We start from the raw sequence: 25,305 nt of genomic DNA, 5'->3' as shown, positions 1-25,305 counted from the left end.
ATTATTAAGTTTTGGTCTGGATGACAAGTTAACTTCTACCCCATTTCCAAGAATAATGACATCAGCTTTTCCATCTCTTAACTTTCCATAAGAATGACAAATGTTCGAATAGATGTAACGTATGACAATTTATTTTATTTTGACTCATTTAGTGTATGGGAAAGTAGTTTCCAGTAAAAATTATGTATTTTTTTATGCCAGTGTTATGGCATTAGCCTAATCATTACCTAGTTTTTCTCCTCATTACTTAATCTTTTAATATTATAATTTTAATATTTAATATTCTGGCTTAGCTATAACCCATAAGTGGAATAGAGAAATCTGTATATTAGTTTGCAAATCTAACATTTCACTCTTATCAGTTGAATCTACAGAGCCCATCATGTATTGTCTCAGAGTAAGTTCTTGCTGGCCCACTTATTCTTTAGACCCATCTAAAACTGCCCCTTTATTTTACATCAATGGTAATAGTAAAATTGTTCTTCAGTGTTGAAGAAAGCATGGCCATCTACTATTATCTTTTCTCGTATCTTTTTTTTCCAGTAAATACTTATTAAATTTTTCACTAAATATTTATGGGTCATGCATTGTGTTAGGGGACTCATGCATTAGATTGTCTTTATGAAGCACAGTCTTGTTGGGAAGACAAGAGTATGATAAATGCAATAATAAAAGCATATACAAGATTGAAGTCATTATATAAATCAGGAAAGAGTATGCTCACATCTCCTAGCAAGGGTCCCAGTAAGGTTTAATTTAATTTAAAATTAAATTAATTTTAAATTTAATATTAAAATTTTAATATTAAAAGGTCAAGTAATGAGGAGAAAAACTAGGTAATGATTAGGCTAATGCCATAACATTGGCATAAAAAAAATACAATTTTTACTGGGAACTACTTTCCCATACACTAAATGAGTCGAAATAAAATAAATTGTCATACATTACATCTATTCGAACGTAGAGAGTTAGGGGCTGCATCATGTAGAAGCTTGTAAGCAGGCTGTGATAGTAACTACTGTTATTTTTAATTGTTTTATTTTATAATTATAAATTGATTTGATTTTTCACAACCATCATATAAGGTAGAAATTACTTTCATCATCCTCAATTACAGATAAGGAAGTTAAGTGTGTAGCTCATCTCATAGGTAGTAGAAAAAGGGTTTTAAACATGGGAGTTTAGTTTGTGGTTTTATGGTATAGAATAAATATAGAAAATAAAACAGGCAAATCAGTGAGGTAGAGATATCAAGATAACCCAGCCAAGAAATTATGATTATCTGAAATAAGAGTAGCAGTAGGAATAGAGAAGAGGGGAAGAATACATAAGAGTGAGAGTGGACAGATTTTAGTTATTGCTTAGCTATGAGGCATACAGAAAAAAGAGGAAGACTAGAGGATAATATCCTAAAATGCCTAATTGGATTGTTGGGACCGTTGTCCAGGATAGGATATTGAGATGAATATTCTCATATTTGAGATAGCAGAGTTGATAATGTAGGCTAAACAATATTAGGATCAACACATTAAAATTTGACAGTTTGCTTTAAAGCCAAACTTAAAATATGGTCGTATACAGCAAAACCTCTAGAGATCTGTCCTGTAACCACTTGTTGAAGAGTGCTTTGAAAACTATTGCTTTTTTATTTCTTTGCTTTGTATATATGTTATACTGTAGAATTAAAAAAAGTTAGAGAAACACAGAAAACCTCTAGGGTAACTAATCATAGAGTGGAGTTACCTATTCAGTATATAAATTCAGAGTTTTCATGGTTCAAAGGCTTTTGCATCTATTGCGGGAATACAGAAGGTGCCTCTGCTTTCTTAACGTTTGAAGGTCCAGGTGTGGCTCTGGACCTTGAGAATTGTCATGTGTGTGGTGTTTCTTTTTTTTTTTTTAATTTTAAGAATGTTATTACTTATCTGCCCGGAAAATTTAACTCATTTAGACAGAAAGATTTTATGTTGTATTTTTTTATATGTTAAATAATTTTATAGTAAATGTGAGTAATTTGGAAAGGCTACCTCAGGTCAGTTTCCATTTACTATTTTGTTGTTGGTAGAGTGAATTTAACGTGGTTCATTAGCAGTCTTAGACCTTTATTTGTTTGACATGTAGTAATTCCATCTTTAAACACAACCAAAAACATTTCCTTGAACTGCATTTTCTGTATCTCCTGCAGTTACAAGCCTATCTCAATATTTGATTTATTTGACTTCTCTCCATTTACTTGAGTGTCTCTCAGGTATCTTAAACATAATGTATCTGAAATGTAATTCTTAATTTCCCTCTGCCAAACACCAAATCTGTTCCTCTAGTGTTCTTCATCTCAGTATACCTCGTTTCACAAGTTAAAAACCTGGAAGTTATCCTTCACTTGTTTCCCTCACATCTCCTATAGCTATTCCACCAATTATTGATTTTGTTTCCAAATATATCTTCAATAAATCCATTTCCCTCTATTTTCACTGATTCCTCTGCATCAATGTCAACCTTACTACTTGCCAGAACTACTGCAAAAATTCTTACATGGTTTCCTTCTTCCAGGCTTATCCTCTAGTTCAGTCTTCCATGCTGCAAACAAAAATCTCATCAACTGTGTATTCTACTCTCAACCCTTCAGTGGTCTCGTACCCGAGATGACAGGATAATGTTCTGTTTTTGGAGAATAATTATTATGGCATCCCCACAATTTGCAATGTGTCAAAAACAATAGGAATACGTAAATTGGCTGGAGGCCAGATTGTGAATTGCTTTTTATATTGTGCTAAGGAGTTTGGCCTTTATTCTGATATTTAATTGGGATTTAATTAAAATTTTTGTTAGTTTGTTTTTATAAATGGGGGAAATTCACAGTGATGGCTGTTAGGAATGCCCCTTTCTACATTCCATTAAGTGAATTTATTGTTACAGTTCCCTGTTTTATACCAACTCTATACAAACCCTAAGTACCCTTTCTTTGGGAAAATCTAAAGTAGATTTCTTTGAAGAATATTTTGAAATGCAGTTAAAAATTATAATGGAAAATTTTAAATATATATGAAGGGAAGAGAAAGCATAATGAATTCCATATTTCTAGGACCCAACTTCAACCATATAACAAATTCTGGTCTAATTTTTAATATTAAAATTGATGGTCTGAAAAAAAAATGTTGGTAGTCTCATGTGCTATATTACATTTCATGGTTTAATGTGAATAAACCCAGATTATATATATATATATATATATATATATATACTTTTTTTTTTTTGCAGTAGTCCTGAATTTATACCAGAATCGTGCAGAGTGCCATCATGACATCTTATTGCTTGCTTGAACTATTTTTGGTTGTATATGGTTTGATTATAACCATAAAAGTTGGGTTCTAGACCAGAAGCTTTTTTACAGAACAAAACAAAACAAAAGAGCAACTTCTTTACGTTCTCCATTTTGAATAGTTCTAAACCAATAAGAAACCAAGGCTTACATTTTGGGTGTATCTGACATTTTATATTCATCAAGCAGACCAAAGAAAGACATTCTTGCTTATTAATAGACTCATTGCATATACTAAACAAGCTATTCATTGTTTTTCAGTGTTGTAAAGCTACAGAATTAAAAGTGATGTAGATAATGTGTAGAAATTTCTCAGAGCATTCATCTTATTTGGTTCTTGTTGAAATAACGATGTTATTACTAAAAATACTTTCACATTAGTGTTGCAATGTTTGTCAATACTGATGATAATTGAGTACCTATGTCTTAGGGGTTTATTAAAAATCCACACCAAATTAAAATGTATGCCTTGGAAAGTTTGAGTTATAGAATACACACATATATACATTTATGTAATTTGTAGTTAGTGACAGTTGTTAGTGATGAATAATGATTTCAGGAGATTTACAAAAATAAGTAGTTTTAGTTTCATTTTAAGGAAGAGTTGAAGAAAATGTTTTGCTGTTTATATGCTTAAAGTTAAAATTGTAATATATAAAACGTATTAAATTGTGATTTTGTAATAATTGTAGTTTTGGGCTTTATATATTCTAGGTGTCACTTATTAGCTGTGTTACCTTGAGAAAGTTACAAACCATTCTCTCAAAAGTTCTTAATACTAATTTTCAGATTAAGTGCCATATTCAAACTTTATGTTGGATTTCTCTCTGCAAGATTGTTGATACCTCTTTCTTTTGACATTTTTTTTAAACATTTCATCCTCTTTGCTTGGATAATTTTTCCTAAACTCAACTGTGACCATATTACTACTCCCTGTTTCAAAATCTTCACTGGTTCTCTATTGACCTTAGAATAAAGTCTAAATTATTTCTGTTCACCCCATGTCTTTTTTATATCCTCCTTCAACTCATTGATTTGATTTTTGATGAGATTGTTCATGTCTCTTCGAACATCCTGAGTTAGTTGTTTGAACTCCTGTATCTCATTTGAAGTGTTGGTTTGTGAAAGGTTTAGGAGGCGAAAGGGTGAGAAAGAAGAAAGGTAGACCAGGAAATTTAAAGTGGGGGGGGGGGGGGCGGATATTTCTGTGCTCCTGGGCAGAACTTACCAAACCCAAGATGGAGGGAGGTGAGTGTGCATGCGGGCTTCAGCGTGGGCAGCTTATAAGTATGGAGGTCAGGTGATGTCAAGAAAGGGCGGTTCATTAGTTCCGGAAGTCAGGTTGGGAGGGGTGACACAGCCTCCACAGCTCCAGTTGCAGTGCCCTTCCCTGTTCCCCTGACCTAACAGTTTGTTCCTTTGACCCGGCCATACCTTCAATTTCCTTAGTATGACTCATTTTTTGCTGCTGGCTAGGCATTTGATTTCCTTAGTTTATTCTGTAGGTTTTCACTCTTTTACCTAGGATTTTCTTACTGAATGGCTTTGTTCTGTTTTTTGACATTCATAGGTTCTATTTTAACTGATCAGAATTTTTTAGTTCTTGATTTACTATTTATTGCCCTGCCTATATGGAGCCTTTTTTTTTTTTTTTTTTTTTGAGGAGGAGGAGGAAGAGGAGGATCTCCTCAGATATTATAGACTCCAGTCAGATTTTCCAAGACCAGAGAGGCCCATGTCTCAGGGATAAGAGTAGCCAGCATCAGTTTTCCCTGAGTGTGAGACCCAGCAGGTTGTCAGACTTTCCTGTGAAGCCTCTAGACTCTTGTGTTTTTCCCATCCTGCCCAGCATGTGGCGCTTATCTGCCCCTGACTTCCCACCAGTTTAAAGTGATGTGATGCCTTTAATTTCAGCAGACTCCCCCTGCCAGCGGCATGGTTGAGACAGAGGTGAGGTTATAGGATGGCTTTAATTGCTTCTGTTTTCCAGTCCCTGGGGCCTGAATTCCTTGAAGTTGAGATTCCATTTGAGTTGGGCCCTGCCATGTTGTTTTTCTTGGGGAAGATAACACCCTTTAGGGAATTAACTCCTTTCACTTGACTAGTTACTTTTCTCTCAGACCAGCTTAATTCTGCCATTGCCTGGGGCAGTACTGGAGCCTGCGAGTGCTTCCAGTTCTATCTAATGAGCTGTTTAAAGATTTAAAAAAAAAAAGAACCTTTTCTCAGCTAGACCCCAGCTTCTTGAGTTTGTCAAGAGCTTGAGTTAGTATGTGACTTTATGTATCTCCAGGCTCTCTGTGCCCCCTTGTCTTGAGGCCTAGCCCTTTTCAGTATTATGTGCTGTCCAACTCAAAAAGCCTCAGGTTTTGTTTTTTTTGAGGGTTTTTTTTCCTCCAGCCCCACCCCCTCTCAGCTGAGGCAAAAACTCCTAGTTCCTTTAATGCTCATTCCAGGTTTTTCTGTGCTGGGGACCTGTTTTCAGTTGTCAGAATTTGTTAATTCCACAGTTGGAGCTTGGTTGAGCTAAGTCCTTGCCACTAGTAAAGTCTGTTTCCATTCCCTCTGGGGGAACCAGCCTGATGTGCCTGTGGGGAAGGGCACTGGCTTCTGTGGCTTGGAATAGTTACAGTTCTGTGTGAAATCTCAGCCATTCCATCTGGTCCAGACTGCTGTGTGTCCAGTACTGATGTTCCCCTAGCATTTCTGTACCATTCCTGGCTGTTTGCTAGCTGCTGTGGAGGACAAACAATTGCACACTTCACTATGCTGCCATCTTGCCCTGCGTCCAGCCTCTAAGTTCTTAATATGGTTAAGAAAATCCAGCGTGATCTGGCCCCTCTGTGCTGCCTTAGATAACTTCTTGTTTGTCATGCTACCTTTAGCACTGCAATCAAGCAGTTGCATCAGTGGCCGAAAAGTAGTAGTATAGTAATAATAGCAGCTAACATTTATTTAGCATTTGGGTATTTGGTATATTGAGTATTTGGGTTGTTTCTAGTTTTTTACTATTTCAAATAATGTTACGGTGAACATTCTTAAACATTAAACCTTCTCAATTTTGGTTCAAATCCTGGAATATTTTTCAACCTTATTTTAGCTAACTTCAGGTGTTAATCTAAATGTCACTTTTTCTAGAAATCCTTTCTTAACCTCTCCAAGTTTGGGTTTGGTACACTTCCATGAGCACTGATAGTACTCTCTTCTTTATCATAAACATTTATGCTGTACAGTAATTGCCTGCTTACTTACTTCCCATCAGGTTTGAAGTGTGTGTATGTGCACATATGCATATATAAAGAAAAATGATTATTTTTTTTTCTTTCTTGTCTTCCTGGTGTCCACTGAATATTTAACAAATATTTGCTGAGTAAATGAATTTTGAATACTCTTACCTTTTCAGTACTTAAAAAAAATGAAAATAAGTTTAAACCTTATGGAAATTGTGTAATAAATGTAATTTTTCACTGCCTTTGTTTTACTATATTTGGTTAGATGGGTAGCATTACCTTAAGCAAGGTAATTATCAAGGTATGTTATATTTTTTAAATACTCTGACCAGACTTTTCTGTTTGTGTTTTTTGTTTGCTCATTTTAACACACAAGTATTGTGCAAAATATTTTTGAAAAATTGTCTTTATAACCTGTGGCATATTCTTTTTAATAACCTTATTTGTAGTCAGTATAATATTTGTCCTTTGAGAGGGTGGTCTTGGGTTTTGGAAATAGCCAAAAGATATTTGGAACCAAGACTGGGGAATTAGATGATCAAAAGTGAGTTGAGATTTCAAAGAACATAAACTCCCCTTTCCAACTGCTGTTGCTTTAAAACCTATTTCTGTTTAAGAATGTTGTCTCTGAAATCAGGCAGAATTAAGCCACTGAGATAAGGCAGAATTTGTAGTATATTGTGGTTTTAAATTTCTTTTGCCTTAAATGTAAGTTACTTGTCTTGTGCTTAATTTATACTAGAGTATATTTTTTAATGTTGTAAGAGTTTTTTTGTTTTTCATTTTTAGCCTCGTTCATCTGAAATTTGTCTTCATTCCCACCTCAATTAAATAGTTTTAGTATACCTTCTACCATCTTAATTTTCCCACTTTCTCTTAAGGCTTTTGCTTTCTTTCTTGTTATCACCAGTATTCTGTATGGTGTTTATTGATATTGTCTGCTTCTTTGTCTTTCTTCCTTACTAAACTATTAGCTTAAGACAGGTGTTTGTTAAGAACTTAATAAAATGCTGTTAAATGTAAGAATGAAAACTTTATCTCTTCTTTTAGTCTTCTCTAAAACAGTGTCATTTGTTACAAATGCTCATTTTTACATCTTAATCATCATTCTCACTACTTTAAAACCATTCCATCTCTTTCATGAAAAGCATTGTGTAAAGTATAGATTGCCCCTCCTTCCTCTCAAGCCAAATACTCTCTCAGCCATTAAATTCAACTGCATTTATTAGGTGAATCACTGTGGCAGATCCTGGGGATAATAAATTGGCAGAATCGTTGTTCCTGTTGTCAAGGAGCTGAACATTCTAGCTCTTTCTCCCCGATGAAAAAAAAGCCTCAAATTCTGTAACAAATTAGAAGTAGGCTTTTAACCACCATTTACAAAGTACCTATTGCATTCCAGGTCTGTATATTTATGCCAGATCTGTATATTTCACAGGTGAACAAACTGTTGCTTACTGTGGTTAAGTTCAGCTAGTGACAAGCTGGAAGAAAATGTTTTAGGTTAGTTTGGAAGATAGAGGAGGCATTTGCTACATGAACACAGATGGGGAAATAGCATTTAAATAAGAACAACATATGCAAAAGCTTATATGTGTAAACAATGTGATTGGTTGATGGTTTCTTGTAAGTGGTATATGATTTACTTTTGGTGAAGTGATAATGATAATGAGGTTGAGGGAAAGGCAGAGGTTAGATCAGGGAAGGTTGAGTATGTCATATTTGAGTATTATCCTGTAGGTGAGATTGAAGAGTTTTAGCAGATTTCATATAATCTCTTCTAAACAGTTTATTAGAACAATGATTCAAGTATATAAAAGCATTGGTAATCAGATATTCCAGTTAACCTCAAATTTTCTACACTACTGAGAAATGATGTTCAAAAGAGGCAAATCTTTCAGGTAATGGACTTATTGTTTGGAATTATAAATTTGTTTTCTTTTCAATTTATGAACTACATCAGGCCTTCAGAAAAAAATTTAAAGAGTACTATAATGTGCATCCAAGCATCTTTCATCCTAAGGATTAAGACATAGCAGGTGAAATTGAAATTCCTATCTTTCATTTGCCTGTCCTTTTCCCTTTTCTCTATCCTTGGAGATACATATTTTCTCTTTCTATTTCTCTTTCTATAAGGCATTGCTAGTCTAATTCTTATATATTTTTTCAATGTAAACAGTGAGATTTACTTTATGTACTAGGAGTCTTTCCTAAAAATTTGGCTTTTTCTGCATGTAACTTTTTTAAAATGCTCAATTAACTTCTATTTAAATTACTATAAATTTCTTGTTAAAGTGTATTATAACCTCAGGTTGTTTTTTTAGGGTTCTAAAGTATATTATGTTAAACAACTTTTGATTTGTGTCATTAAATCTATCTTTTATCCAGTTTATGGCAAAGATTATAGCAAAATATGACATCTGCCGTATCCATGTATTCATTAAATGGGAGTGGTTGTACTTCTGAATCTTGTTCATCTCATCTTCTATGCAGATCACATAAAACATATATGCCCTGGATTTGCTCCCTGAGAGATTATCAGCTGATGGGTTCCAAATTTACAAGAGAAACACACATGAAAACCTGTCCATGCAACTAGTCCTTTTATTAATAGAAACATGACATATTTATATCTTAAATATGTGTGTTATAAAGAATTAGCATATTATGTACAATTAAAATAGAGAAAAAAGTCAGGTTAAAATTTCACAGTAAACAAATATCTGAGGTAAGATTTTCCCATATTTCTAAGTAAGATAATGTTGATGATAATGAATATATCTTATAGTGAACTTTTACATTTGACCTTTTAAATATAGTTGCAATTACTGAATTTCAGACCCTCTCTTTTCAAAACCCTCTTAACACACACCTCTATCTGGGAAGGGTTGAGACAGTTTGGCTTGTAAAGGCAGCTTTACCTAGGAAGATAACTGAGAAAAGGGAAGGCATGACCTCCCCACCAATCCCCCACCTTTTTTTTTAGCTTGAGGATTTAATGTCAAAATATAAAGACTTATAAGTCATTAAAATAATTCTTTCACAAAATATGGCAGCTTTATGCTGTAAAAACATTAATTCTTTGTCCCAGGTTATGTTTTCCTGTCCTCATCTGCTGCTACCAGGTGTCAGCATCTTCTTTTGAATTGTTTTTTTCTTCATAATGACACCTGCTTGCAGCTATTTGGCTGTTCAGATATGGTTTACAGCCTAAATGTATACCACTGTCACAAAGAGCTCCACTGTTGTTTCACATACCTGAACTTGTTGAGCTAGTCCTAGTGTTTTTTGCATATTTCATTAGATCTTGGAGAGGCAATACTGAAACTCCTCAACATAGTCATTCTTGCCTCTCCCACAAGGCTAGTAGTATCTGTCCTCTTGATTGGTTGCACCACTTTGTCAGGGAGGGGATGCCAGTGTTAAGGTGAACGAATACCAAACAGCCAAGAGCCATATCCATTTGGTGGGAAGGGTTTTTACCGGTAAAGTGGAAAGAAAGGCTTAGAACTGTCACTGCACTTGTATTTGGCAGAGCTTGGCCTCATGTCCAAGGAGGTCCAAGGCAGCATTCAGGTAGCGTCTCTCTTGTGAATGCCATTCCTGATGGTCTTAAGGGTTGCTCTCTAGTCGGTGTTCTGAGTCTCCTGGTAACTGAGAGCTGCTGCCAGGAGGAGGAGCAGGAGAGCAAGCACGGGCCTCCAAGCACAACCATCTGTGCCGGGACAGCCTTCCCGGGCCCCGGAGCCACTGCAGCAGGCGTGCCACCACAGAGCCTCCAGGACTCCGTAGGCAGCGGCGTGACCTGGGGCTGGGGGAAGAAACCACCAGCTCCATGTCCACATGATCTCAGTTTTGTCTTTTCATTTGTATATAAATCTAGCATTTTTACATGTTCGATTTAAGAGGCATATCGGTGCTATAAAACATGAATATTCTAGTATTACAATTTTATAAGAGTAATTTACAAGCATAGTAAAAGACAAAGAGAAACAATACGGGCACACCCTTGTCAGAATTGTATCCTGAGTTTGTGCCTTTGGACCCAGGTAGGAGTAAAATCTTGTTCGGGTATCTGAATTGTACGTATTCTTGTTTCTGATCACATTTATTTCACATTTTACCAAGAACTTACAAGTGAATTTACCTGTAACTGGAATGTATGTATTTTACTCAAGTTTTGAGTAAAATAATTAAATCCTCATCATGAGGTGTTAATATTGGCCCTAGTCTTATAGAAGAGGAATTACTGATACAGAGGTGTTGTGCCATTTGTCCAAAATCACACAGCTAATACATGACAAAGCTGGGACTACAATTTGGATCTTAACTCCATATTATTATCCTTTATTATTTGTGTGTGTGTGTGTGTGTGTGTGTGTGTGTGTGTGTGTGTGTGTTTTAATTCTGAAATATAACATATATACAAAAAAGCAATAAAATTCCAAGTACGTTTTAACAAGTAGTTATGAAACAGATTTAAACTTTGGTATGGGTTACGGTTCCATGATTTTTTGTTTTTTTCTTCTAGCTGCTCTGAGACACTGGAGATGAACAAAAATATCAATATAATGATTCAGCCGTCATACTCATTTGCTAAATCCTATCTTCTCTGTTATACTGCTCCTTCTCTTTAAATAACATATATATGTAAAAGCAATATATTTCAAAGTACATCACAACAGTTAGTTGTAGAACACATTTCAGAGTTTGATGTGGGTTAAAATTCCACAATTTTAGGTTTTATTTCCAGCTGCTCTAAGGTACTAGAGGCTAAAAGAAATACCAGTATAATGATTCAGTGCTCATACTCATTTGTTAAATCTGAACTTCTCTGTATAACTCCACTATCACCTTTGATATTTCTCCCACTCTTTAGGGGTATTTGAGCTGTACCCATTCTAATTTTTTCATGTGGGAAGGGGCTGTCAATAATATGGGATAGAGGGATGGAGCTAATTGATGTTCTGGAAGGACTGGCCCCTCTGCGTTTCAGGACTTATCTGGTACAGGGACCTATCTGGAGGTTGTAAGTTTTGGAGAGTTACCCTAGTGCATGGAACATTTGCAGAATCTTACATAATACCCTAGGTATTCTTTAGGATTGGTAGGAACGGTTTTGGATGGAATTTGGCAAGTTATGATAGGTAGCAGTGTCTAACTGAAGCATGCGTAAGCGTGATCTCCAGTGTAGCCTCTCGACGCTATTTGAACCCTTCTCAGCCACTGATGCCTTATTAGTTACACTTTTTCCCCCCTTTTGGTCAGGATGACAATATTATCCTATATTTTATGAGAGGGCAAAACATACTCATATTCAATTAAAAAACAGGGAATACTAACAGAAATCTTTATAAGAACGTGAGACCCGTTTCCCCCACAGTGACTAAGAATTAGTCATTCTAGTATTAACTCAACTGTATTTAAGGTTTGAATAGGGCAACCATTTATTCTTTTTTTTTTTTTTTTTTTTTTAAGATCTTCAATACTGTCTTAAGACATCAGGGCAACCATTTATTCTTATACTTAAGTTTATTATTCAATAATTATGTATGACAAGTTTGGTTTCCATTTGTTGCATAAATTTAAACTAGGAAAAGAGGTGGATAATTAAGGTATTCTTTGGATTTTTTTCTTACCCTCAATTGATGCTTGATTTTGGCACTATTGACAGTTCTTTGATGTGGGGAGCTATCTTGTGCAGTTTAGCATATTTAGCAGCATCCTTGGCTTCTACTCACTAAATTCTAGTAGTATCTACCCATTCCAGTTGTGACAACCAAAAATGTCTCTGCAGGACAACATCATCACAGACTGAGAATGACTGTCTTATCTGAAATACAAAAGGGCAAAGGATCTGATTTATTATTTTTGGAGGTAGTCAGCAAAAGGTTTTTATGAATTTTCTTTACTGCATTTTTATGAATTCTATTTTATGAATTTTCTTTACTGCATTTTCAGTACTTATTAAATTTGCTCTACTCCAGATCAGTTCCCTAATTCTAATTTTATCTGAAATTTTTGAAATACAGTGATAAGTCCACATTGTTAGGAATTTGGATATTCTCTTAATTACTTTCAGTATTACTTCACCGTTTTCCTTCCCTTTATTTTTTAGGAACACCAGAATGCTTTGTACCAGAATACTAAAGTAGATATGGTATAAGATACAAATGATATGGAGTAAGGTACAAAGTGTAATGTCTCTATTAGGTCAACTCTCATTTATTATTCAAGTAAGTGAAATATCAATACTTTTTCAATCATTATCAAAAGTTCCATTTTTACTTGCCTGTTTGGGGATTTAGGGAGGTATCAGGATCTTGTAATAGAGACCTCTTTACTAATGGAGGAACCTGAAATCCTTAGGTCGTAGTAGAGAATATATGTGATACTCAAATCTGCAAAAAAGCAGACTGAAGAGGATAGTAAGAAAATGTTTAAGAAAGAGATAGTGGTTACACTGAAACTAATGTGTCTTAAATGCTTAGTCTCTAAGATTCAGAGAAATAGAAAAAACACTAATCTAAGCAAGACACAAAAATAGATTCTTCTTAGAACAAGATAAGATGTAAATAAATAAATGGTTGTGAATTTCAGAGAGATACTTAGTGTGAAGAAGATAATCATATAGTAACAGGCAGTTTTAACTTTCAAATCTGCTGTCTTAAAAGTTGTTTTGAGAATAAATTTTTTGGGTCTCAGAAATTCTATTTTTTCCCTCAAACATTTATTTAACAGATATTTGAGTGCCTAATTATTGTAGCAAACAAGATGATGGTCCCTGCCTTCTTGGAGTTTATAAAATTTTATGGCATTTATCAGACAAAAAATTGCCAAAAATTATTTGTGTGGGTTTTTTCCTTTTCACAGCCCTCTCTCACACACACAGTTTGAGTTGAGAGCAGAAGTCTTGTCTCTTTATTCACTGATATATCCCCAGTTTCTAGAACTAGTTGGCATACAAATCTTTGTTAAGTGAAGAATTGGATAGTTGGGGAGAGACATTTAAAAATTTATTCATGATTAATTAGATTTGTGCTAAATGCTCCAAAGGACATAATACAAGGTATTGTGATAAAAAAAAAATAACAGGTGGGTTCTAGTCTAACCAAAGGTATCAGATACAGCTTTAAATTGAGACAGTGATTCTTAAGCGAAGATTTGAAGAATAAGTAAGAGTTCTCCAGACTCTTGGATTTAGGGAGTGGAATGGGAGGGGGGTATGTTTTGTAAAATGAGGGACCAACTTCTGTACATGGGTGAGGTGGGGTACAATGTGATTTTCTTTAGGGTTTGGCTATTGACAGAGATTAGAGGTAAGGGTTAGCGTGGTATGAGATGCTATATTATTTTTCTTTGTTTATGTAGTGAAATACTGCAGAACAGTTCAATACAGTTTCTATGTGGCACATTGTAATAAAAAAAGCATCAGTACAATCTTGGAGACTAAGTAACTAATAAATATCATCATTACAATTAAAATAGAAAAACACTCTAAATGGTAATTTTAAATATTCTGATTCTGGTACTTGAAAAAAACCTCTTAATTAATTAGAAAATGAAGCTCCAGCTTCTATCCATGTACTACTGAACTATAAGTCTTTATTTCTATCTCTAAATGTTTTCGTTTAATTTATACCCACATATCCAACTCAGCATATCCAAAACTGAACTCCTTTTGTATCTACCTCAAATAAAACAAACAACTCCCCCTCATGGATATCCTGTCTCAGTGAATGTTTATCCACTCAATTTCTCAAGCCAGAAATCATTATTCCTGTTATTCCCACCAAAAAATAATGATATATGTTACAAAATTATTTCCATTTTATTGTATTAATATTGCTCAAAGCTATCCCCATTCTCTCAGGTAAATTTCCTTTAAGTTTATATTCTTCTCTTTGCAGTATTTCTGTATGTTTTCTAATCATTCTGTCTTCATTCTTTATCCTTTCAGTCTGTTTGCCACTTGCTGCTTGAGTGACCTTTTCTGAATGCAAAGCTTATCCTGTCTCTCACCTGCTTAAAGGCCTTCCATGGCTCATTTGGACTTTCAGGATTAAAATGAACTACTTGGAAAAAAAATGTGCAAGGCCCTTTAGGATCTGTGTCCTGCACATTCCTTCACAGTCTTTACTCTTGGCATACTTTTTCAGTTTCTAGAACTGACTACTTAAATTTAGATGAATTAAGATTAAAAACAATTTAAAAATCAGTTCCTCAGTCACACTATCCACATTTCAAAAGCTAGTAAATACGTGTAGCTAGTAGCTGCTATATTGGACAGCACAGATACAGAACATTTCTATCATCACAGAAAGTTCTATTGGTAGGGTTTTCTTAAGCATATTCAGTTATTTTGCCTCTGTGTGTTTATATGCTACTTGCTCTCTTTTTATATATGTGTAATGTGCTCTTCCTGTGAAGGTATTTCAGAGGTGACTTAAATTGTTAGTCACGTGATTGCATCTTCTGCTGAATTACATCTACAGTCAAGAAAGGAGACTTAGTGCCTTTTTTTATGTCTTCTCATCCACTCAGTTGGAATTCTTAAAATGAGAATTGGGGATTTCAGCAGTCAGAAGAATTTTTCTCTCTACTTCTGCCAGCCCACTTCTCCTAGAGAAAACAACTTCACCTTCATTGAGTTTCTAACTTGTGGCTTTTCTTACAGAATTTAAACTTCCCAGTCATCAGAGTCTTATGAGCCAATTCTTTTAATAAATCTCTTAATATTTAAATATGTATATATTTATCAAAGTTTATTTATCGAGGTATATATATAAGGTTCCTCTAGAGAACTCTCACTGATACTACCCTCTAGTTTGTAATATGTAATATGGTTACTTATGTTCAGCAAGCGTCACCTCAGCTTTACTGTAGTCACCCACTACTCCCATGGACATACCCTGTACGGTGCCTTTACTGGACCTTGATGTGCTTCACCTCTGTAATCATAAATCCAGATATACCTCTGCTTGACCAGGTGAGAAGATTCAGAACACACTTAGGGCTTTAGAAATGGTATTAGTGAGCCAAAGAGGAGGACACACAAAAAAGAAAGATTGTGTTTTCGTTTTGGAACTTCACATTTTCCCCAGGATTGGCCTTGTGCAGTAGGAAAGGGCCAAAAGATCTGCTTTTTCTCTTGCCTATTTTTGCAATAGATTTGATAACTGTATTTTCCAAACTAAAGCTCTGGATCCATTTTCTGAAAGGAGTTTTTGTTTTTGTTTTGGGATTTGTTGATCCACCCAGCAATATTCAGCTATCATGAGATAGGTTTAAATTCCAAATATTAGTATGCCATTTTATGGCGTATGGGATCAGTAGATTTCTCAAAGATTTCAAATATTAAAATGTGGAAAGTATGACTACCAGAACCCCAGTTTTCTGAACTCAGTTGAGTTTAGTTACACTTGGGGTTGGGAAAACTTAAATTGTGTGGTACATTTTAACATTTAAATATGAACATTTAAACATGAACAGCTATTAATGGAAAATTTTAATTAGGGGTAGTTTTTTTTCTTTTTTTAAGAATTTGAGTCAGGCAACACAAGTGGTGGGGAGGAACAAGGAGTAAAGACCTATAGAAGAATGAACAGAGTGTTTTGGAAATAGGCTTTGGACAGGCCTAAGAAAACCTGACTAGTGTGGAGGAAGATTAGTGAGAGAGTTTTGACTAGGAAAAAGTAAGGCTAACTTAAATAAATCTATTTATATATCTTTCATTTTCTAAAATAGTGTTCTAATTTTCTTCTCAATATATATATTTCATCTGTGAGGGAAGGGATTAGGATCGCCTGATGTGAATTCTTCTATAAAAACCTTTTATTCATATCACCAGATCACATTGTCCTTATATCTATTCACCTTTCATACTTTTTGTCTCAGAAAGTTTTTTTCCTTTTTGAAGGCAGCTTGTCTCTGTGTACTCTGTATCATGCTTTTGCTTTCAAATCATTGTTCCACTCACATGCAAAAGGCTGTTTTTGACAATCATGGGAGTTTTAGTCCTAGGAATTCTAATAAGCATAAGCAGTTGGTAATCAGTGCTGCAGCAACTAAGATATAGAACAGTTATATCACCCTCAAAATTCTCTTGTTCCTTTTTGTAGTTAGCTTTTCCCCTACACCCAAGCATTGACAACCATTGATCTGCCATTTTGCTTTTTCCAAAGTGTGATATAAATAGAATCATAAACATGTGACCTTTTGATATGACTTCTTTCACTTTGCATTATACATTTGAGATTCATCCATGTTGTTGCATATATCAGTCTGTTCTTTTGTGTTGATGAGTGCTGTTATATTGGGTAGATTGTTATACATTCTCAACAGTTGATGGACATTTGGGATTTTCTAGTTTTGGGTGATTATGAATGAAATTTATGAGCAGTTTTGTAGAGGTTTTTGTGTGAACCTAAATTCTCATTTCTCTAATGTCTAAAAGCAGAATTGCTGAATCATGTGGTTAAGAATGTTTACGTTTTAGAAATTGTTGCACTCTTCCAAGGCTGTTGTTGCATTTTGCATTTCTACCAGCAATTTATGGGAACTCCAGTGGCTACATCCTTATGACACATGTATTACCTGTTTAAAAAAAAAAGCCATTCTAATAGGTGTGTAGTGATGTATCATATTGGGGTTTAATATTCTAGACGTAAGTCCTTCATCAGATACATGATTTGCAAAAATTTTACATATTCTGTAAACCTATATTGCTACCATTTTTGCTTTAGATTGTAGATTATATTTGAGTGATTAAAAATAAGAAAAATGTCTATTATATTTACCTTGAACTTAATCATTTTTGGCAAATCTTCATTTTTTGTGTGTAGATCCACATTTCTTCATGATAACATACTTCTCCTGCCTAAAGAATTTCTTTAACATTTCTTGTAGTACACATCTACTGATAATGAATTATTTCTGGTTTCATTTCTCTGCGATATCTTTTTTTCACCTTCTAATAGAAGGATATTTTTGCTAGGTATAGACCTCTAGGTTGATGTTATTTTTTCCTTCTACAGTTTAAAGATGTCACTTCACTGTCTTATGTCTTGCATAGTATTGGATGTGAAATGTGCTGAATTCCTATCTTTGTTCCATTGCAAGTAATTTGTTCTCTTTCTGGCTGCCTTCAAGATTTTCTTTTTATCTTTGATTTTCAGACAATGATATGTTTAGGTGGTTTTTTATATATATATATTTGCATATGTGATATTGGTGTTTGTTTATAATTTATTCTGCTTGATGTTCTTTGATCTATGGTTTGAAGTTTTTCATTGTTTTATAAAACTCTGTTATTTATTATCTTTTCAGATATTTCTTCTATTCAAGTCACTTTCTCTTTCCTTTTGGAATTCCAGTTAATATTGTCCCACAGTTTACTCTGTTTTGCCTGCTCCTTTTTTTTTTTATCTTAGTTTAGATGTTTTTTATCAACCTGTGTTCAAGTTCACTGATTCTTTGGCTATGTCGACTCCACTGAAAAACCGCATTGAAGGCATTCTTCATCTCTGTTAACATGTGTTTTCTTTTCTTTTTTTTTATTGCGTGAACAGGCACTGGGTAATGAACCCGGGTCTCTAGCATGGCAGGTAAGAACTCTGCCTGCTGAGCCACCATGGCCCTCTGTTAACATGTTTTTATTTCTAGAGTTTTCATTTGACCTTTCTTGTAATTTCCATCTCTGTATTGAAATTCCCCATCTATTTATGCATGTTGCCTGCTTTTTCCATTGGTGTCTTTAATATCAACGTAGCCATTTTAAAGTCCCTTTTTGATACTTCCATTATCTGTGTCATTTCTGAGTATGGTTTCATTACTTGCTTTGCTTTTTTGATGGTGGATAGTTTTCTCTTGATTTTGTGTATAATTTTTGATCGATTGCCAGGCATAAGCTGTAGAACAGTAAGAGACTGAGGCTAGTAGTACATATGCATGGAAATGGACATGTTTCTGCTGGGCTTTTAGTGTCAGGAGTTGAGTCTGTCCAGTCAGAAGATGAGCTTAGTTTGGGTTTTGTTATTGCTGTGGTACCTCCGTGCACCACCAACTTCAAATTCCTGAAGTATTACCTTTTACTTAGAGTGTTGGTTACCTGAAAGGTTTTTCTCAGTGTTTCTGCTCAACCTTAATCTTTAGGTCTTTCCTCTGTACCTGTGCCTCATAATGGTAGGGTTGGCTTGTTGCTCTGTGCTTGCTAGCCTGGTGATAAGGGCTGTGCTTGGAAGTTTCTCAGTTGTCCTGGTTCAGCCTCAGTCTTGGGCTGGCTTTATGTCACTGGATCTTGGGTGTGGAGTTTTCTTAGTCATGTTATCCTCCTTGCTATAGGTGGCATCTAATAGTTTAGGGATCCAGAATGGTTTCTTGCCTCTTCTCCAGGGATAGAGAAAATTATAACTTCACTTTCTTCAATAAAATCAATATTTCCCTATGTCCAGGGAGTGACTTAGTTTGCTGCTCTTTTTCCTTAAGGGAAAAGGGACCAGGCAGGGCTTTGTGATTTTCTGACAGCAGTGGTCACTACCTTCTTCCTGGCCTGTACCATCAGGGGAGATTTTCTTCAGTCTCCCACCATCTCCCATTTTTTTATCAACTGGTAATCAGTTGATGAAATCTGTGGAAAAGGGAGTGTGAGTGCATGTAAACTTCCCTATGACTGCAGCTCAGATTTTATATGCTCACAATAGCTGTACTCATTCTTTTGCAGTTTGTTAAATTTTTAGTTGAACTCTTCTTACCAGCTTGTATCTCCATTTTCATGTCACAGTTGAGTCAGTTTTCATGTCCCAGTTCTTGTATTCATCTCCTTGGAGGCACTAGTCATTTCTGTAGATCTCAGGCTAATAGATTGCACTGCAACTTCAGCTCTGTAACATTTTTTAAGAAAAATTGTATTAGAGGTTATCTGGCCTTTTAATTGTTAGGGTGAAAGTAGTGTTCTGTTCAGCTCTCTACAACATAGGTGAAAACTGGAGCATACTTTTGGCAGATGGTCTCCAATGTGGAATGCATTCATCCTAGGCATGCTTACTAGGATAGAAAAAGAAAATATTAGAATGTTTTGTCATATTTATTTAAACAAAAAGTGATTATTGTACTAATTTAATATGCAACTTTATACTAGTTCTTTGTCTGAAGATTACATCTCAAAGTTATGTTACTTGACATATTCTGGTGGAAGAGAATGCTTCCACAGAAGCTGAGCTTGACAGTGCATTCACTTTTATATTCACTTTCAAGATATTAGAATTTGCCTGGCTTTGGTATAATTTTTACTGCTTTATCACGTAGTTTTAAGTAAGATTCATAGAATGAACAAGTAGTTTAAAGAGTTTCCTGCAAAGAAACCACAGATTTAAGGGAATGCTAATAAGTATAGGTTAGTAAGAAAATTTCAGAGTTGATATTTTTCTCCCAGCCTAGTCTGACTTCTTTATTCAGACTATTATATTCTTTATATACTGAGGTAAAAGCACTGAAAATTTAATCAGAATTGAAGAGATAGGACTAAAAATGGAAACATACAATGATTATTTAAAATGTGACTTTATAGGGTGGTGCCACAGTGGTTCATTGACAGAATTCTCACTTGCCATGCCAGAGACCCAGGTTCAATTCTCAGAGCATACCCAATGTCAAAAAAGAAAAAAAATGAATTTATATCTGTTTCATTAATAGTGAACCTTAAGTGTATATCATGAATTGGTAGGCAAAATTTTAAGGGCCTCTAAGATTCCCCCTGTTATAAATCAAATTATGTCTCCCAAAAGATGATATTCCAGTCTTCACCCCCATTCCTGTGAATGTTAACTCATTCATAAATAGGATCTTTAAAGCTGTTATTGGTTAAGGTGAGGCCAGACTGGATCAGAGTGGGTCTTAATGCAATAAGACTAGAGTCCTAATAAGCACAGGAAATGTGGACACAGTCAGTAGGAGACAGAGAGGGAGAGATGGATGGCGACATGCCAGACACAGAGTTGAGGTATGGATTGGTGGAAAACCACTACCAGAACACCAACAGATTTCAGAGAAAGCATGACTGCCAACACTCTGATTTTGAACATCTTGTCTTCAAAATTATGAGATGATAAATTTCTGTTTTTTAAGCCAACAAGTCTGTGGTATTTGTTACAGCAGCCCTGGCAAATTAAGACCCCCACCTTCACCCCCCTGCACCCTATGTATATGCCCCCCGTAATCCCTAGGACTGAGAATTCGTTAAGTTATGTCATAAGGCATGATTATCTTGGTGGGCCTAACCTAAACCTATCAGCCCTTTAAAAGCATAGAGTTTGTCTTGCCAGTGGCAGAAGAGGAAGTGAGACTTAAAGCACAAGAAGGATTTGATGCACAGTTGGTAGATTGAATATGGAGGGAGCCAGGTATCAAGAAATAAGGGTGGCTTATAGGAGCTGAGAGTGGCCCCTGGCTAACAACCGGCAAAAAAACAAATAAACAACAAAAAAAAGCAAGCTCTTCAGTCCTACAACCACAAGGAACTGAATTTTACAAATAAGAATGAGCTTGGAAGCAGATTTTTCCTAGTGGCTCCAGATGAGAACTCAGCCTAGTTGGCATTTTTATTTCAGCCATGAATAAGAATCTGTCACATCTTTCTGGGCCTTTGATCTGAAGAACTGAGAACCAGTAAATTTGTGTTAAGCCTCTATGTAGGATATTATCATGTTTGTAGTTACTTATTATGCAGCAATAAAAATTCACATGCCTTGAGCGATCAGCTAATGATAATATGAACACTTCAACAGTATGAAGACATTGAAAAATATTTTTCCCTTTATTTTTATCTAATTCTTTTTTATTTCAAAAATGTATATGGATACTGAAGACTCATGGCCAAATTGTTACTGATAGATATTTGTGTTCTAAAAGTTTTGAATACATCTCTGTAGACTGTGTATCTAGAATTCTTTACTCTGAAATCTTAAATTTTGGCGTAACTTAATATCCTCCACTACTTTCTCTCACTCAAAAAAAATTGTTTTGATATCATGAAAACTTCCAGTTTCTTGATACTACACAACATCCTTTATTCCTGCATATCCATCACTAACAAATTCTATTACTCTGAAAATAGAGATGCTACAGAAGGAAACCTTTATTCTGATAAAGGGTGTCTACCAAAAATCTATGGCAAGTATTATGCTTTACTGTGAAGCATTAGAAAATTTCATTTGTAACTAAGAAATTAAAGATATGCACAATTCTCTTAAATATTAACTGCATGCCCTAAAACAATTTTAGAAAGGATAAACATTAACTGGAGGCCTTAACCAAAACAATTTGGAAAAGGGTAAGCATAATGATTTGAAAGAGGAAAGAAAATTGAGGTTTCCCATAGATATTTGTCTGTGTAGAAGGATGTTAGAAAATTTATAGATATATTATTATCTAGGAGAGCAAGTTTTTATAAATTGGCCACATTCATCTATACCAAAAATAAGAATTTTGAAGTTACTATTTACAGTGGCTATAACAACTATAAGTTAAGCAAGAATAATTCCAATTATTTTTTAAACTACAAAGTGTTACTTAAAATATAGAAATAGCAGAATAGTAATATCTTTGTTTGCCAGAACCTTTGCAACAAAGAACTGTAGACAGTTGGCTTAAACAACAGTAACGTATTTTCTCAGTTTTGGGGGACCAGAAGTCCAAAATCGAGGTATAGACAGAAACATGCTTTGTCTGCAGTCTGTAGCGTTATGGAGGTGGCTTGCTGGCAATCCATAACTAACTCATTTTCTGCCTCCATCACATATCTTTCTTGCCATCTGTCTCTTCCTTTGTGTCCAAATTCCTTCTACTTTTAAGGAACCCAATATATTGGATTAATATATTGGATTAAGTCCTAGCCTGAGACAGTTTGGCTTCATCTTAACTAATAACATCTTCAAAGATTCTATTTTCAAATGGGTTCACCTCAGCAGGGCTGAGAGGTAGGACCTGAAGATGTTTTTTTTCGGAGACATGATTCAGTCCATAACAAATATCCTAATGCTGCAATGTTTTAAGCATTAGAAATAGACAGAAAGGTCAGTGGAGAGCCCAAAAACATACCTACAAAGAAAAATTGATAAATTTGACTTAATCAAAGTTACAAACTTTTGTTTTTCAAAAGACACTATCCAGAACGTGAAAGACAATGCAGAGATTTGGGAAAAAAATATTTGCAAGTCAAATATTTCATTAAGAACTTGCATCTAAAAGAACTCTTACAGCTTAATAATAAAAAGCAAATAACCCTATTAAAAATGGGCAGAGAATTTGAATAGATATTGCATCAAAGAATTATAACTATAAATTGCCAATAAGCTCATGAAAATATGCTCAACATCTTTAGTCACTAAGAAAATGCAAATCAAAACCATAAGATACCACTTCATTTTCATTAGAATGGCTAGAATCAAAAAGATACGCAATATCAAGTGTTGGTGAAAGTGTGGTAAAATTCCTAGTGGAACTGTAAAATGGTGCAGTCACTTTGGAAAATAGTTTGGCAATTAAAATGTTAAACAGAATTACCATATGTGGTAGTTAGATTGTGGTGTAAGCTTGATTAGGTGAAAGTGCCTAGTTCTATTGCTGTGGACATGAGCTAATGGCTTGTGAACCTCATCTGTTCCTGATTACATCTGCAGTCACTGAGAGGTAAGTTGTGCCTGCTGCAATGAATGATGTTTGATTTAATTGGCTGGTGCATACATGAGAGAGCTCAACATAGCACAGCCCAAGCAGCTCAGCATACCTCATCTCAGCCCAGACCTTTGGAGATGCAGAAAGGAGTCATCCCGGGGAAAGTTGTTGGAACTCAGAGGCCTGGAGAGAAGGCCAGTGGAGATTGCCCTATGCCTTCCCATGTAAGAAAGAACCTTAATTGAAAGTTAGCTGCCTTTCCTCTGAACAACTATACATTAACTAGATAAATCCCCTTTTATTGAAGGCCAATCCATCTCTGGTGTGTTGTGTTCTGGCAGCTAGCAAACTAGAACACCATATGACTCAGCAGTTCTACTCCTAGATAGCTACCTAAGAAGTGAAAATATACGTTCACAGTGACTTGTATGCATATGTTTATAGCAGCATTATTCACAGCAGTCAGAAAAGTAGAACAAATGAAAATACCATCAAATGGCAAATGGATAAACAAAATGTGGTATATCCATGCAATGGAATATTATTTAACACTATAAAGAATTAAGGTACTAATACCTGCTACAGCATGAATGAGTGTCAGACATTATTATGACCAGTGAAAGAAGCCAGACATAAAATAGTACATATTCTGTAGTCCATTTCATGAAATGTTCAGAAAAGGCAAATCTTACAGATACAGAAAGTGGGTTAATAGGTACACAGCATTAGCAGGGGTATGGGGTGAGGTGGTGAGTAAGATTGATGACTCTCAATAGCCACAAGGTTTCTTTGGTAGATGATAAAAATTTTATAAAATAAGATTGTAGTAGTGATTACACAACTCTTTAAATAGACTAAAATCCATTAATTGTGCATATAAAACAGGTAAATTTTATGATAGTAAATTATACCTCAAAGCTGTTACTTAAAAAAGCAAACCCTTATACATTTGGGGTTTTTATAGGTAATAAATGTTGACTTCCTAATCAGTTGAGATGTAATGGTGCTTGGTATAAAATTGGATGTCCATATTATGTTGTTCATAAAAAATGAATCGTGATAGATTAAAGAACTACATATGAGAGGCGAAGCCTCAAAACCTTATAAGTACACTCATATTCACACATATATTTGAGTTTCAACAGATTTTCTGACAAAGCCACCTTGAAACAAAAGTGTAAAGGCAGATTTTTGTGAGCAAAAATATCAAGTTTTGGTGAGCATTTGGTGAAAATAGCTACTGTTTTTGATGGGGTTGTATGAGAGGACAAAATGAAAAGTCAGGCCATAATTGGGAGGTGTTTGCAATTGATGAAATTGATAATTATTGTCAAATTTTATATATAAATAATTAGTCAATTATTGCATGGCCAACAACCCAGTTAAATGGGAAGGGAAAGTCACAAAAAAGGAAATCTGATATAGAACATTTGAAAAAATGAAGAACATTAGTAATAATCAAGGAACTGCAAATCATGTGTTTGCCAAATATAAAGTCTCATAATATCAAGTTTTGTTGAGCATTTGGTGAAAATAGCTACTGTTTTTGATGGGGTTGTATGTTTATTCAACCACCTTGGAGAAGATAATTCAATACCTAGTAAAGTTGAAGATAACCATACCCTAGGACAAAATAATTCTACCAAAAAACCCTCAAACACTTGGCAGTATGATACACTTACAAAGATTCAGTGTAAAACTGTATGTAATAAAAAGCAAAAAGTCATCACCTGACTCTTGGTGTGAAAATGAATTGTGTCTTTATATAAAACTGAATAAAGTAGTTTTGAGTAAGGGTGATCTATGTTATCTGTATTAATCCTTCTGCTGAAAGCAATGAAAAATGCTGGATTAAAAAGAAATAATAAAAGCAGCAGAGAACTGAAAAGACAACTCGGAATACTTGTCAAGAGCTGAGCTGAAATATTCTCCAGAGTTGAGGTGAGCTGAGAAAGTTGAGAGCTGCCAATAAGTAGGTAGCCAGTTAAGAAAGCGGCCAAAATGAAGCCAACAGTTAAGCTCTTAATCACTTAATGAGATGGTATAAGCACTGACTCTTTCTGTTCCATTTTCCCCATATGGAAC

The 25,305-nt window shown here is 34.9% G+C and overlaps 1 protein-coding gene and 1 pseudogene across 17 annotated transcripts in view; one reads left to right on the top strand and one right to left on the bottom strand.

The window, feature by feature from the left end:
- LCORL (ligand dependent nuclear receptor corepressor like) overlaps nucleotides 1-25,305 on the top strand; it is a 216,745-nt gene that overhangs the window by 12,489 nt on the left and 178,951 nt on the right. The gene's annotated exons all lie outside the window — the stretch shown is intronic.
- LOC143663709 (group XIIA secretory phospholipase A2 pseudogene) lies at nucleotides 9,668-10,394 on the bottom strand (annotated as a pseudogene).

This window comes from Tamandua tetradactyla, chromosome 19 (assembly GCF_023851605.1).
Source record: "Tamandua tetradactyla isolate mTamTet1 chromosome 19, mTamTet1.pri, whole genome shotgun sequence".
Classification (NCBI taxonomy): Eukaryota; Metazoa; Chordata; class Mammalia; order Pilosa; family Myrmecophagidae; genus Tamandua; species Tamandua tetradactyla.
The sequence above is the reverse complement of the archived record's forward strand: the minus strand, read 5'-3'. Positions and strand labels throughout refer to the sequence as shown.